This window comes from Delphinus delphis, chromosome 20, assembly GCF_949987515.2.
Source record: "Delphinus delphis chromosome 20, mDelDel1.2, whole genome shotgun sequence".
Lineage (NCBI taxonomy): Eukaryota > Metazoa > Chordata > Mammalia > Artiodactyla > Delphinidae > Delphinus > Delphinus delphis.
Genome location: NC_082702.1, coordinates 10513715 through 10527607, shown reverse-complemented (window position 1 = coordinate 10527607; position 13893 = coordinate 10513715).

The window sequence follows — 13893 nt, the reverse complement described above, 5'->3', positions numbered from 1 at the left end:
CTGAAGCGAGTCTCAGGGGGCTAAGATCAAGGTGTCGGCAGGGCTGGTTCCTTCTGGAGGCTCCAGGGGAGAGGCCCTTTCCTTGCCTTTCCAGCTTCTAGAGGTGGCCGGCCTTCCCTGGCTTACGGCCCTGCATCACATCACTATTTCTCTCACTGCTACATCATCACATTGCCCTCTTCCTTCTTTGACCTTCCTGCCTCCCTCTTTCCCCTATGAGGACCCTTGTGATGACATTTAGGGCCCACCTGGACAATTCAAGATTAACTCCCCATCTCAAGGTCCCTAACTTAATCACATCTGCAAAGTCCCTTTTGCCATGTAAGGGGACATATTCACAGGTTCCAGGGATTAGGACCTGGATATCTCTGGGGACTCATTACTCTATCTGCCACTTCTACCCTGGGCCCCTGCTCCATCTCAGATAACCGTGGCACTACTTCCTGGTAAGTTTATTGATGCACAAACATATACATATATATTCTCTTCCCCACAATAGGTAACATCTCATACACACTGCTCTGACCTTGCTTTTATTACTGAAGTTTTCTGGAAATCCAGAGAGAGCATCTTCAGCCTTTCTATAGCCACACGGCCCTCCTCCACAGGGGAATGTCCAGGAGCTTTTCAACCAGGCCCCTATGGATGGATATTTGTGTTGGTTCCACCCTTTTACTATTAGTACCATGTTGCAGTGCATGACCTTGCATGTGTATTGGGACACACCCTGGAGGTGGAATTGCTGGATCAAAGAGCAGAGCCCCTGTCGTTGTGACAGACGCTGACAAATGGTCCCCCACAGAAGTCATGGGTCTCTGTTCCTACCAGTGATGGACATGACAGCCTGTCTGGGGGGGAAGATGTGTGGATTTCACAGAGCCAAGAGTCAAGAGTGGACCCAGAATTTTGGTATAGATGTTGTGTAAACTTCACATTAGACTGAGAAAACCACACTTATCCACATTGGAGAATGGGGAGGAGAGGGTCTGATGAAGATCGTGGAGAGGCTTAGAGAGCCCCAAACCCTCCCCATCCCCGGCTGCTCCTGCACAGAGTAAGTGGAGCGGGGGCTCAAACCAAACCAATACCATCCTGCTTTGAGTTCCTGCGAGATCCCCAGAAACCTCGGGACTGCAGATTTCTCAGGGTGAGAATGCCTGCGCTACTGAAATCTAACTTATTAAAAAAATGATGAGGATTTCCCTGGTGGCGCAGTGGTTAAGAATCCGCCTGCCAGTGCAGGGGACACGGGTTCGAGCCCCGGTCCGGGAAGATCCCACATGCCGCGGAGCAACTAAGCCCATGCGCCACAGCTACTGAGCCTGCGCTCTAGGGCCGGGGGGACACAACGACTGAGCCCGCACACCTAGAGCCCGTGCTCCGCAACAAGAGAAGCCACCGCAACGAGAAGCCCGCGCACCGCAACGAAGAGTAGCCCCGGCTCACCGCAACTAGAGAAAAGCCCATGCACAGCAACAAAGACCCAATGCAGCCAAAAATAAAATAAATAAAAATTCATTTAAAAAAATGATGAAATGATCCAGAAATTCCACTCCTAGGCAGATACCCCAAAGAACTGAAAACAGGTACTTAAATACATATGTGTACACGAACGCTCACGGCAGCACTGTTCACAATAGCTAATCGTGGAGACAACGAAAATGTCCATCAGTAGATGAATGGATCAACAAAATCTGGTCTATCCATGCAATAGAATATTATCCAGCCATGAAACGGAATGGAGTACTGATCCACACTACAAACTTGGAAACGTGATGCTAAATGAAAGAAGCCAGGCACAAATGGTTACGTCGTGCATGACTCCGTTTATATGAAATAGCCAATATAGGCAAATCCATAGAGACAAAGAGATATGGGGACATATGTGTATGTATAACTGATTCACCTTGTTATAAAGCAGAAACTAACACACCATTGTAAAGCAATGACACTCCAATACAGATGTCAAAAAAGAAAAAAGAATGTATATATATGCATATACATATATATAATCACCTTACTGTACAACAGAAACTGACACAACATTGTAAATCAACTATATTTCAATTGAAAAAAAAATCCATAGAGACAGAAAAGACATTAGTGTTTGCCAGGGCCGGGGACAATGGGGAGTGACTGCTTAATGGGTTCAAAGTTTCCTTTAGCACGATAAAGATGTTCTGGAAACAGCGGCGATGATTGCACAACATCGCGAACGTACTAAATGTCGCTGAATTGTACACTTTAAAACGGTAAATTGTATGTGGGTTTTATCACAATAAAAAAAAATTTTTAATTTTGATAGAAACATTTTTTTTCATTTCCCAGCGCTTGCTGGCAGAATTTTTAGGAACCAATTAAATTCACGAAGGATAGGTGAATCGTGAAAGAAAAAAATAATATTCTAACTGTTAAAGAAAAAAACTACTTAATGACACCAGTTAAAGCAAAAGGCAGACTTTATTCAAGGGGAAGGGGTCATCGCCATAGATGTAGGGAGCGTCTGCCATAGGGAAAACTCCAAATACAGCATGTGCACGTGGGGACTTATAGCCAAGGAGCAGGCTGAGTCAGTGCATGGAAAACAACAGAGCAGGACCCTGCGGGGCTCCTAGACACGGGAGACTTTCTGTGCCCCCCTGTTTCTTGATTACAGGAAATCGGCTTCATTCAGCCTCCATGACCTTCCCTGAGTTCCAACGGCAGGTTCAAACAGTTGCTGATTAGGCAAGGGAGGGGATGCAGAGACGAGGGAGGAACAGTCAAAAGAAACAATAGTGCAGCCTTGGGGCAACGTCCTGGCTCCCCCTCAAGGGATACACATAACAAGATCTTTGAGCTGTTTTGCAGATACTGAAGCCCCCACCAGGTGGGAGAAGTTAACGGTATGCTGCCCACAAGCACGGAGACTCCAGACTGGCTGGAACCAGAAGGTTGATGATGCCGACTCCCAATTACCTCACCACCAAACAATCAGAAGAATGGCGGTGAACTGACCACGCCCTCTTTGAACCACTACTTTAAAACTCCTCACAGCCCCCTCCAGGTTGGGACACGCAGTTTTGAGGGCATGAGCCCACCATGGCCCCCTTTGCCTGGCAAAGCAATAAAGCTATTCTTTTCTACTTCACCCAAAACTCTGTCTCCAAGATTTACTTCGGCGTCAGGGTACAGAGGCTGGATTCAGCTTCAGTAGCCTTAAGGGTAAGAAGGATTCTGGCTACACTGACCTAACGGGATTCTTGCTGGATGAAATGTCACCTGAGGGTGTGGGGGGGGAACCCAAACAGATATCAAAGGTGATCAGATATCAAGGGTGGGCAGTTCCAGTTAAGCTAACTTAGAAGGATTCTTGCTAAAACTGGACAAGGCAGAGATGAACACAGAAGTCAAAAGTCAACCCTAGTTGGAAAAAAGTTCAGGAGAGCCTGAGCAGAGTTCAGTCAACGAGAGAACCTTTGTCAGTATTTGAAAATGCAACAGTGTGGATGCTTCAGGTGCCAATAGCAGAGAGCGCCCTTCCTCCCCCCGCCGCGGACTCCCCAGGCTGGGATTAAAAGCAAACAACTGGATTGTCTAGTTGGACTCCAAGTACTACATGTAGGGATCAGCTCTGCTTCTCTGCTGTTTACTCTGTTTTCCTCCACAAATTGGTTGTCATGCTCAAGCTGGTGCCAAGGTGGCTGCTGCATTCCACACATCGCAGCCAAACACCTAGCTGAAGAAGCCCACCCATTCTGGGGGAGCTTCCCCAGGAGCCTCCCCTCAGCTCTGATTGGCCAGCACTACCCACCGCTCAACCAATCCCTGACCAGAAGAATGGGGGAGGCTTGGACCAACCAGGATCTACTTGCTGGGGCTGGGGAGAAACCAGGATGAAGGCTGCAGGACACAGGATGGAATTAACACGTGGTATTAATAGTGGCTCTTTCTGGGCAGTTGGAAGATGGCTGAATTTTACTCTCTTCCTTTTGAGTTCATTCTGTCTAAATTTTCTATAATAAACTTTGACTTTTAGTTATTTTAAGAGGAATCAAAATCATTATGTGAGAGGGAGGTAGGAAGGAAGGAGGGAGGGAGAGAGGGGGGAGAGAGAGAGAGAGAGAGAGAGAGAGAAGCTTCAGGAACTGGAAAATCTAGAATAACTGGCTTTGCTTTATGCCCTGCCTCTCGATGCTCACAGAACCTTTGCTCCTGAGGTTTAACAGTGAAAATTCATCAGAATCCCTTTGGCCCCTAAACTCCACTTCTGCTGCACACCAAACTCCTACCAGAATAAGGCCGGTTTGGGCAATCTGGTTGCGGACCAAGACTGCAGCGGCAACACTTGGAAATAACGGCAGGGTTTGCAACGACCCATCTGAGGCAGACAGACGGGAAATCTCGAACCTGCAGCAAAAAGGACTGAGGGTAGATCCTGGAAGGATTCTGACCCCAGGAACACCACCTCAAAACCTTCCAGGGACTTCCCTGGTGGCGCAGTGGTTAAGAATCCGCCTGCCAGTGCAGGGGACACGGGTTCGAGCCCTGGTCCGGGAATATCCCACATGCTGCGGAGCAACTAAGCCCGTGTGCCACAACTACTGAGCCTGCACTCTAGAGCCCGCGAGCCACAAGTACTGAGCCTGCGCTCTAGAGCCCGCAAGCCACAACTACTGAAGCCCACGTGCCTAGCGCCCGTGCTCCTTAACAAGAGAAGCCACCTCAATGAGAAGCCCGCGCACCTCAATGAAGAGTAGCCCCCGTTTGCCACAACTAGAGAAAGCCCGCTCACAGCAACGAAGACCCAACGCGGCCAAAAAATAAATAAATGTTTAAAAAAAGAAAAAAAAAATTTTAATTGCTTATAAAGGGTAGCACGTCTTAGAAAAGATACAAGTCAACTTGTTTACAAAACAGAAACAGACTCACAGACACAGAAAACAAACTATGGTTACCAAAGGGGAAAGGCAGGGGGAGGGATAAATTAGGAGTATAGGATACACCCCACTATACATAAAACAGATAAACATCAAGGATTTACTGCATAGCACAAGGAACTATATTCAATATCTTGTAATAACCTATAAAAGAATCTGAAGCCATACACCTGAAAGTAACCCAATATTGTAAATCAATTATAGTTAAATTTTTTTAAAACTATAAAAAATAAATTAAAAAAAAAAAGAAAAGGTAAGGCGGCTCACGGGACCTCCACGAGGCTGGGGACCAGGAACAAGGTATAAATGACCTGGTGGAACTGCTCCTGCCAGTAACCATTGTCCACAACATCAGCCTTGGCCCCAGAACCCCTGCCTGAGGGGCCCTGGAAGGCTGCATTCATTCATGCATCCATTCAACAAACATCTATTGAGCACCAACTGTGTGCCAGGCACGGAGTTTACAGACGGAAAGTACAAAGATCGCTGCCCTTGTGGAGTTTATATGTTGGTGGACGTGCCGGCTCTGTCCTCACCATCAAAGGCTCTGTGTGGCGCCTGCATCTCTGGCTTCTGCATCCAAGCCTCGCACGGTTGCATCTGATCAGGGAGCCTGGGTCACATGGCAGTGCCAGCAGAAGAGGAGCCTAAGAAAGCAAGTCTCTGGCAGGACTCCTGAGGCGGATGATTCGCAGAAACATAACAAAAGGCACAGGACGTGTAGCTACTACGGCGGTCCCCAGTTTACAGATGACAACACCAAGGCTCAGAGAGGGCATGTCAGTTGCCCAAGGTCACACAGCCCGTCAGCAGCAGAAACTGGGCTCAAAGGCACAGAGGGGGGCTTCCCTGGTGGCGCAGTGGTTGGGAGTCCGCCTGCCGATGCAGGGGACATGGGTTCGTGCCCTGGTCCGGGAAGATCCCACATGCCGCGGAGCGGCTGGGCCCGTGAGCCATGGCCGCTGGGCCTGCGCGTCCGGAGCCTGTGCTCCGCAGCGGGAGAGGCCACAACAGTGAGAGGCCCGCGTACCGCAAAAAAAAACACAAACGAACTATATGATGCCAAGGGTTTAGTATCAATACTTACCAGCAATGCTGTTACTGAATTAGACGCAAGGCCCGCCCTTGGGGCCCTAGCTGAACCGACGCCTCCCGTGGCTCCGTCAGGGAGCTCTTTCCCGCTCAGGCTCAGGTTCTAGCTGCCAATAATAAAACTGAATTTGGTGCAAGCAAGACAGGCTTGAGAGTGTTTAGAGAATGGAGAAGGGGAGCTTCTGCGCTAACAGTACCTTCTCCCCGCAGGGAGGAAAGTAAGAGGATTTTAAGGGTTAGGAAGCGGACAGATCATCCGGGCTCTAGGAAAGGGGCGGAGCTTTTAGGGCAGCCGTGGGCATGCGTAGTCTCCACGCTCCTTTCCGCACAGTCACGCACGCTCCTATCCACGCAGCTCGAATTGTGCCTAGCAAAGTGCAAATGCCCTCTTTGCGCAGAGATCTTAGCGTGGAAGGAAGCAGATGTAACTCTGGGACACCTCCAGGTCTCATCTGCAGAGGCATATTCCTGTGGTCAAGTCAGAGCCCGTTCGGGGCGGGTGACCCATTGTGTATCTCTTAAAGCACAGCTGCACAGCATCTCTGTCAAATACCAGGTGCTCTTGAAACAAACACGGAGATAAATCGAGGCAAGGAAAGCCGGCCATCTTGGATCTAGCTGGTTCAGTCTGGTTTTCTCTTGGGCATTTGTGGCATCCTATTGGTAAAACACAAGTAGCCTGTATGGCTAAAAAACAAAAACAGAAAAACAGTTTCTGCAACTGGGACCTGGGCTGCATAGCATGGGTGACAATACGAGCTTTAGTCAAATGGCCAAACCTCTCAGAGCCTCTATTTTTATATCTGTAAAAGAGGGGCAATGACAGCACCACCCACAACAGGATCCTTTGGAGGACTGGCTTGGCAAATCCATGGAATGCTGCTGCCTTTGAAGCTGTGGTAATAAACAAAGAACAACCAAAGGAGAAAAGCAAAGGCTGTTACTTCAGAGCTTGCTATAGCAAGGGAGTCCGGCAGCATCACTTGCATTTGGCAGAGACTCAAAGGCAGGCAGAGAGGTGTGAAAGCTTTATAATGGAAAACAGGAAAGGCTACGAATGTGCCCTTGCTGGAGGCCGAGTGTGCCCTTGCTGGAGGCCGTTGGCACAGCAAAGCAGAAGGCGGGCTTGTTAGAAGCAGGACGTCCGAGGTGACTGATTAGGGTGCATAGCTGTCTTTCTCTGGCTGGTCCTAAATTAGAAGAAGGAACAAAAATTAGGGAGGCTGTTAGTTGTTGATCAAGCCCTGGCCATTCGGAGCTGATTGTTACAGAAGTGATTGTTTAGCTTCCTGCATTGTCACTAGAGATAGTAATCTGGCTTCCTGTGAGTCCGAATTAAAGCAAGCTGGCTTCCTGGGCTGTTTTTAAGAGGGTTGGTTTCCTAGGTTGCTTCACCTCGTGAGTCAGAATTCTATTTTTATAGATGGTCTGACAATTTTCAGTCTGTATACTGGTCTCTCAAAGCACTTTTTAGATGTGATCGTACCTAATCAAAGATCAACATGGGGGACTTCCCTGGTGGTCCAGTGGTTGAGAATCCATCTTGCGATGCAGGGGACGCTGGTGTGATCCCTGATCGGGGAACTAAGATCCCACATGCCACAGGGCAACTAAGCCTACGTGCCACAACTACTGAGCCCCCACACTCTGGAGCCTGCATGCCACAACTAGAGAGAAGCCCACACACCACAACGAAGATCCCACGTGCAGCAACTGAGACCCGACGCAGCCAATAAATAAATAAATATTTAAAAAAGAGAGAGAGAGAGATCAGCATGGATAAATCTGCTCCACGGAAGACCCATATGATTCTTTGTTAGTAGAACTGAAAATAGATGGTCCCAGAGACCAGTAAAGGGAAAAGCCAAAAGAAAATTTTCAGTCCTGGAAGAAGAAACAGAATGCAGGGCTCTGTTCCAGTTACTTCTTGCTGTGGAACAAACTCAGTGGTATAAAACAACAACCATTTTATTATGTTCACGATTTCTGGGATCAGGAAAACAGACAGCTTCGTGATATCAAGCCTCAGATGAAAAGATTCAAAAGGCTGAGCTTGGCTCAAATGCTGGAGGCTAGAATCACCCAGAGGTGTCTTTACTCACTCACTGTCAGCTGGGAGCTCAGCTGGGGCTATCAGCTAGATCATCATCACACGTCCTTGCCAGTGTGAATGCTTGGGCTTCCTCAGAGCATGGTGGCCAGGTTCTGGGTTCATGGAGGGAAAGCGTGTGGAGAGCAAGTGTTCCAAAAGACCAAGGCAGAAACTCTATGGCTTATTCTGACCTAGCCTTGGAAGTCACACGCTGTCACCTCCACTGCATTCTTTTGATTACAAGTGAACCACTAAGGTTGGCCCAGATTCAAGGGAGGGGGATTAGACCTTCTGCTGGATAGGAAAATGGCAAAATCCTATCAAAGGAGAGCATTCAGTTGTAATCAACTTTGGAAAATACAGTGACTCACAGGCTCCCTCTTTACAAGTTCACGGTCTATGATAAAAAGCAGAAAATATAACAAGCTGCAAAAATCACGTGAATCAGGCAAGGTTTCTGCTGTAGCAACTGCTTCTGGCTGATTTAAGCAGAAAAGGAACAAATTAAAGGATCCTGAGCTGTTCAAAGAGTCTCCAGGATGGCAGGGAACCAGGCTTGGCAGGTGTTGTATGTTGAATTATGTCCCCTCAAAAAGAGATGCTGAGTCCTAACCCCCAGTACTTCAGAATGGGACCTTATTTGGAAATAGCGTCTTTACCAAGGTAGTTAAGTTAAAATGAGGTCACTAGGGTGGGCCCTAATACAATATGACTGGTGTCCCTATCAAATGGGGAAATTTGGAGACAGAATTTTGTATGTGAAATTGCCCCGGGTTGGAACATCACAGCAATATCGCATCTTGTTTGGTCAATACAGTGCTTTAAGGCATGTTCCAATGAGTTGTGCAAAAGGAGGCTGCAGAGGAGGCTGGAAAATGTCTTTATCTTGGGCAGGCTTCTGCCCAGCTAAAGTTCAGGATTCTTTCCAAGGAACAAGGAGACATGGATAGTGCCTTCAAGGTACTAAATGACTCCAGTCTCCATGTTCACAGCTCCTCGAGAGAAAGCAAGGCCAGGCTGTGTCTGCTGATTCAGGGAGCCTCGTTGGTTGCTTCCAGAACAAGGGATCTCTTGTTCCATAACTCTGAACCACCGTCCTTCACGTCATTCTGATTGGACCAATCTGAACCAATCCCTAAAGCCAAAGGAATGTGGCACTCTGATTGGTTTAGGTCTGGATGGCTGCCCATCCCTGATCCAATCACGGTGACGAGGGGTGGGACTATACAATGGGAATAGCTAATGAGAAGCCCACCCAGAGCTGGGAGTGGGCTCAATCCCGCCTAAACCCCTGGAGGCCTCCCACTGGCGGAGCAGTGGCCGGTGCTGGGGAGACACCCACATGTCCACTCTACCAACATTAATCAACTAATCACATAATTAAGTTAGTAAGCTATGAAGAAGAAGTGTATCAGGAGTCTCCTTGGCCTGGGGTTGTCAGAGCAAGCAGATTCGGGGAGAAGGGGCTCCGGATGTTGCAAGAAGCCTGGGCAATGGGGGAAGGGGGCGGAAAGGGACTGGGAGGCTCCCTGCATCCACAGACACAGCCTCCGCCTTGCCCCTCCTCCTGAGTCACTCACAGAAGCCACTGAATTTCCACTTGCTCCTGTGGGCATTCAATAAAGCAGAAGGTGCGGAAGTTGCTAGCACAGTGTCTGGAAGAGGGACAGCCTTCTATCCTCTGCCCAGATGCAGCCTCTCTTGGCCTTGCTTTGCACCTCTGCAAAATGGGCCTAATTTAGCCACCTCCCTGGGCTGCGGAGACAGCTATCAAATATGCCCAAGTATCAGACAAGTCTGGACATAGGCTCTCCCCTTCCTCCTAATGACAAGATTAAATTTCAAAATGGGCTTTGGACACTTTGAACAGGAAAACTTTTAGGGAGATGGGTGACATAGGCAAAGGTCGACTTAAAATATTTATTAATGTGATTACACTATTATATATATATATATATATATAGAGAGAGAGAGAGAGAGAGAGAGAGAGAGAGAGACTGTAGTCCATTTAGAAATAACAGTCTTCACTACTCACACAGAGCCTGAAATAGCTCATTCCCACCATTCAAGGGCTCTCAGGACACAGGCACCTCTTTCAAAATCCGCGTGCAGCGGTCATTAGGCTCTCCCCCATGGTGTGACAAGATAGCTCCCAGTGGCTCCAGGCTTATATTCCACCAGCTCAGCCACCCCAGAGGAAAATAGTACCTTGTTCCTGATATTTCCAACAAAAGGCCCAGGGCTGCCTCTCATTGTCTTAACTTAAATCACGTGTTCTTACATGAACCAATCACCATGGCCAAGTGTTAGAATGCTCTGATGGGCCAAACTTGGGCTATTTGTGTAGCCTTGGAGCCAGAGACAGACCCAGCTCCACATGATCAAATGGATTGAGAGTGGGGAGGGGTTCCCCAAGGGAAAACCAGACTTAATTGCTAAAGAATGGGAGTGGATGGTGGGCAGGCAAAGGCTCAGATGGTACCTACCTTTGGGGGAGGGGGGTAGGTGGGAAGGAAAGGGGGAGGGGGCCTGTTTCCCCAGGGGAAAGTCTATTCATGAAAAATTCCTTCCTCATGAGATCAGTCTCTTCAGAACTTTGTCTCCTGACCTTGATTCTGAGCTGGTTGCAGGTAAGATGTCTAATTTCACTGCCACTCGGTAATCCCCAGAAAATGAAAGCAGCAATCTTGTCTCCTCCCTCAACTCTTCCTTGTGTGTTAGTTTCTTGACCTTCATGATTCCATTTGTCTTTCTCCGAATACATTCTAATTTGGGGGGGGCGGGGGGAGACAGACAGCTTTCACCTCCCAGCCCAATTCCCATCAGTAAATCGACACATATATGTTGAGGGCCCACTATGGGCCAGGCACTGCTCTAGGCACTAGAGAGTTTGGTGGGAGAGGAGGTGGGGGTCACATCTAAGTTCATTGGGAGAGGATGCTGTGATTGATTAACAATGTCTGCCACAGTCATATCAAAGGTAGTGGAGGCACATAAGCCATCCCTGCTAGACATCTTTCTTAGCTCAGGTGATTCAAAAAGAGGTGATGGGACAGAGTTGGCCCACAGGCCACGGTTTGCCATAGTCTCTAGAGCAAACTAAGACTTAGAGACTGCAAAATGGCATAGAACTGGGCTGTGAATGGCGAAAAGTTCCCACGATAGGAAGCCTACCTGAATATCTTGTAATCTCCAGAACCAAAACTAGACACCACGTATCCTGACCCTCTGACCAGCTTTCTTTCCAACAGAGCCAATGATTCTCTATAAGTCTGAAATATTTCCAAATAAAAAATTTTTTAATTTTGATGGTTTTTTAAAGTTATAATATTTTTAGAGATTTTTTCTTTTTTATTTATTTATTTTTGGCTGTGCTGGGTCTTCATAGCTGCGCACGGGCTTTCTTTAGTTGCATTGAGCGGGGGCTACTCTTCGTTGCGGTGAGTGGGCTTCTCATTGTGGTGTCTTCTCTTGTTGTGGAGCACGGGCTCTAGGCACGAGGGCTTCAGTAGTTGTAGCATGTGGGCTCAGTAGTTGTGGCTCGCGCAGGCTCTAGAGCACAGGCTCTAGAGCACAGGCTCAGTAGTTGTGGTGCATGGGCTTAGCTGCTCCACGGCATGTGGGATCTTCCTGGACCAGGGCTTGAACCTGTGTCCCCTGCATTGGCAGGTGGGTTCTTAACCACTGCGCCACCAGGGAAGCCCTAAAGATTTTTTTAATTGATGTGGACCATTTTTAAAGTCTTTTATTGAATTTGTTACAATATTGCTTCTGTTTTGTTTTTTGGTCTTTTGGGGCACAAGGCATGTGGGATCTTAGCTCCCTGACCAGGGATCAAACCCTCATTCCCTGCATTGGAAGGTGAAGTCTTAACCACTGGATCACCAGGGAAGTCCCTAAAGTTATGATATTTTTAAAGGCTTTGAATCACATGGTGAAAAGAATTCCTTTTTCTACTCTTTTTGCATGATTCTGATAGTGGCAAATGAAAGTCTCGATCAGATTCTAGTCGGCCTTTAATGCCTTTCTAATACTTGCTAACTTTTACAAAGAGAAAATCAGCGAACATATAGAGCTACAAGTCTAAACCACTGTTTCACTTTATTTTCCCACTTTCAACTTACCTTGGGCTGTACAGTTTTTTTGTTTTGTTTTTTGCGGTATGCAGGCCTCTCACTGCTGTGGCCTCTCCCATTGTGGAGCACAGGCTCCAGACGCGCAGGCTCAGCGGCCATGGTTCACGGGCCCAGCCGCTCCACGGCATATGGGATCTTCCCGGACCGGGACACGAACCCGTGTCCCCTGCATCAGCAGGCGGACTCTCCACCACTGCGCCACCAGGGAAGCCCTGTACAGTTTTCTTTTCATTCACAATGTAACAGCTTCCGCCTGGTCTCTCTGCTTCCACTCCTACCCCCATGGTCTGTTTCCCATTCCGCAGCCGGAGAGATCCTGTTAAAATCAGGCAACCCTCGCTTCCAAGATGGCAATACTTTCAAGAATAAGCTCTCTGAGCCTGACTGCATGCCTTCTAGCTCACTCGGTACCAGCTTTGTTATACAATAAATTGTGTCCCCCCAAATTCATGTTGAAGCCCTAACCCCCAATGTGACTCTATTTGGAGGTAGGGCCTTTAAAGAGGTGATTAAATTTAAATGAGGTCATAGGGTGGGAACCTAATCCAGTATGACTAGTGGCCTTATAAGAAGAGGAGGAGGGAACTCCCTGGTGGTCCAGTGGTTAGGACTCAGTGCTATCACTACAGGGGGCCCGGGTTCGATCTCTGGTCGGGGAACTATAATCCCACAAGCCACGTGGTGCAGCCGAAAAAATAAGTAAATATAAAAATTAAAAAATAAAAATACCATTAGAAGAAAAAAGAAGAGGACGAGGAGACACTAGGGATGCATATGCGTGGAGAAAAAAGCAGGTGACGTCATAACGAGGAGGCAGTCCTTTGCAAGCCGGGGAGAGAGACCTCAGGAGAAACCAAGCCTGCTAACACCCTGAGTTTAGACTTTCAGTCTCCAGAACTGTGAGAAAATAACTGTTGTTTAAGCCGTCAAGTCTGTGGTGTTTTGTCATGGCCACTCTAGCGGACTAATATAGGATCTTACTACAGCCTAGGAAATGGCTACCCTTCCTTCTTCCTTCACCACGACAAAACCAGATTTAAATATAATGATAACAGCTACAGTGAAGAGGGCCTGGCCTTTATACCTGTCCATGTCTGAATTTCTTAAGTTCTCCGAATAGCCTTGGGAGGCGGGACTATTATATTCCCATTTTGCAGATGGAGAAATCGAGATTCAGAGAGGTGAAGTGACTGCCTCAAGATCACACACCAAGTATAGGAAACGCCAGTGTTGCAGTCAGGATGAGCTGGGTTATGCTGCAGTGACAGGCAACCCCACACTCTCCATGGCTTAGAACATCAAAAGGCTCTTTCCCTGCTCATGCTACGTGTTCATGTCAGGTAGGCAGGCGTGACAAGGGTCAGGAGAGCTCTGTGTCACATCTCCTCATTCAGGAACCAGGCTGACAGAAGGACTGTCCCTACTATGCAGGGAACGGGAGGGAACCTGGCAAAGCATGCACTGGTTTTTAAAGGCTTCCACCCAGAAGTGACACTCCTACTCGCAGTTCATTGGCCAAAGAAAGTCACATGGCGCAATCTAAGGTCAAGAGGGCTGGGCAGGTGCAATTCAACCACGTTTCCAGAATAGGGAGAACCAAAATTTGTATGAACAGCCCAGTCAATACACCATCAGGATTCACACCAGAGCCCAC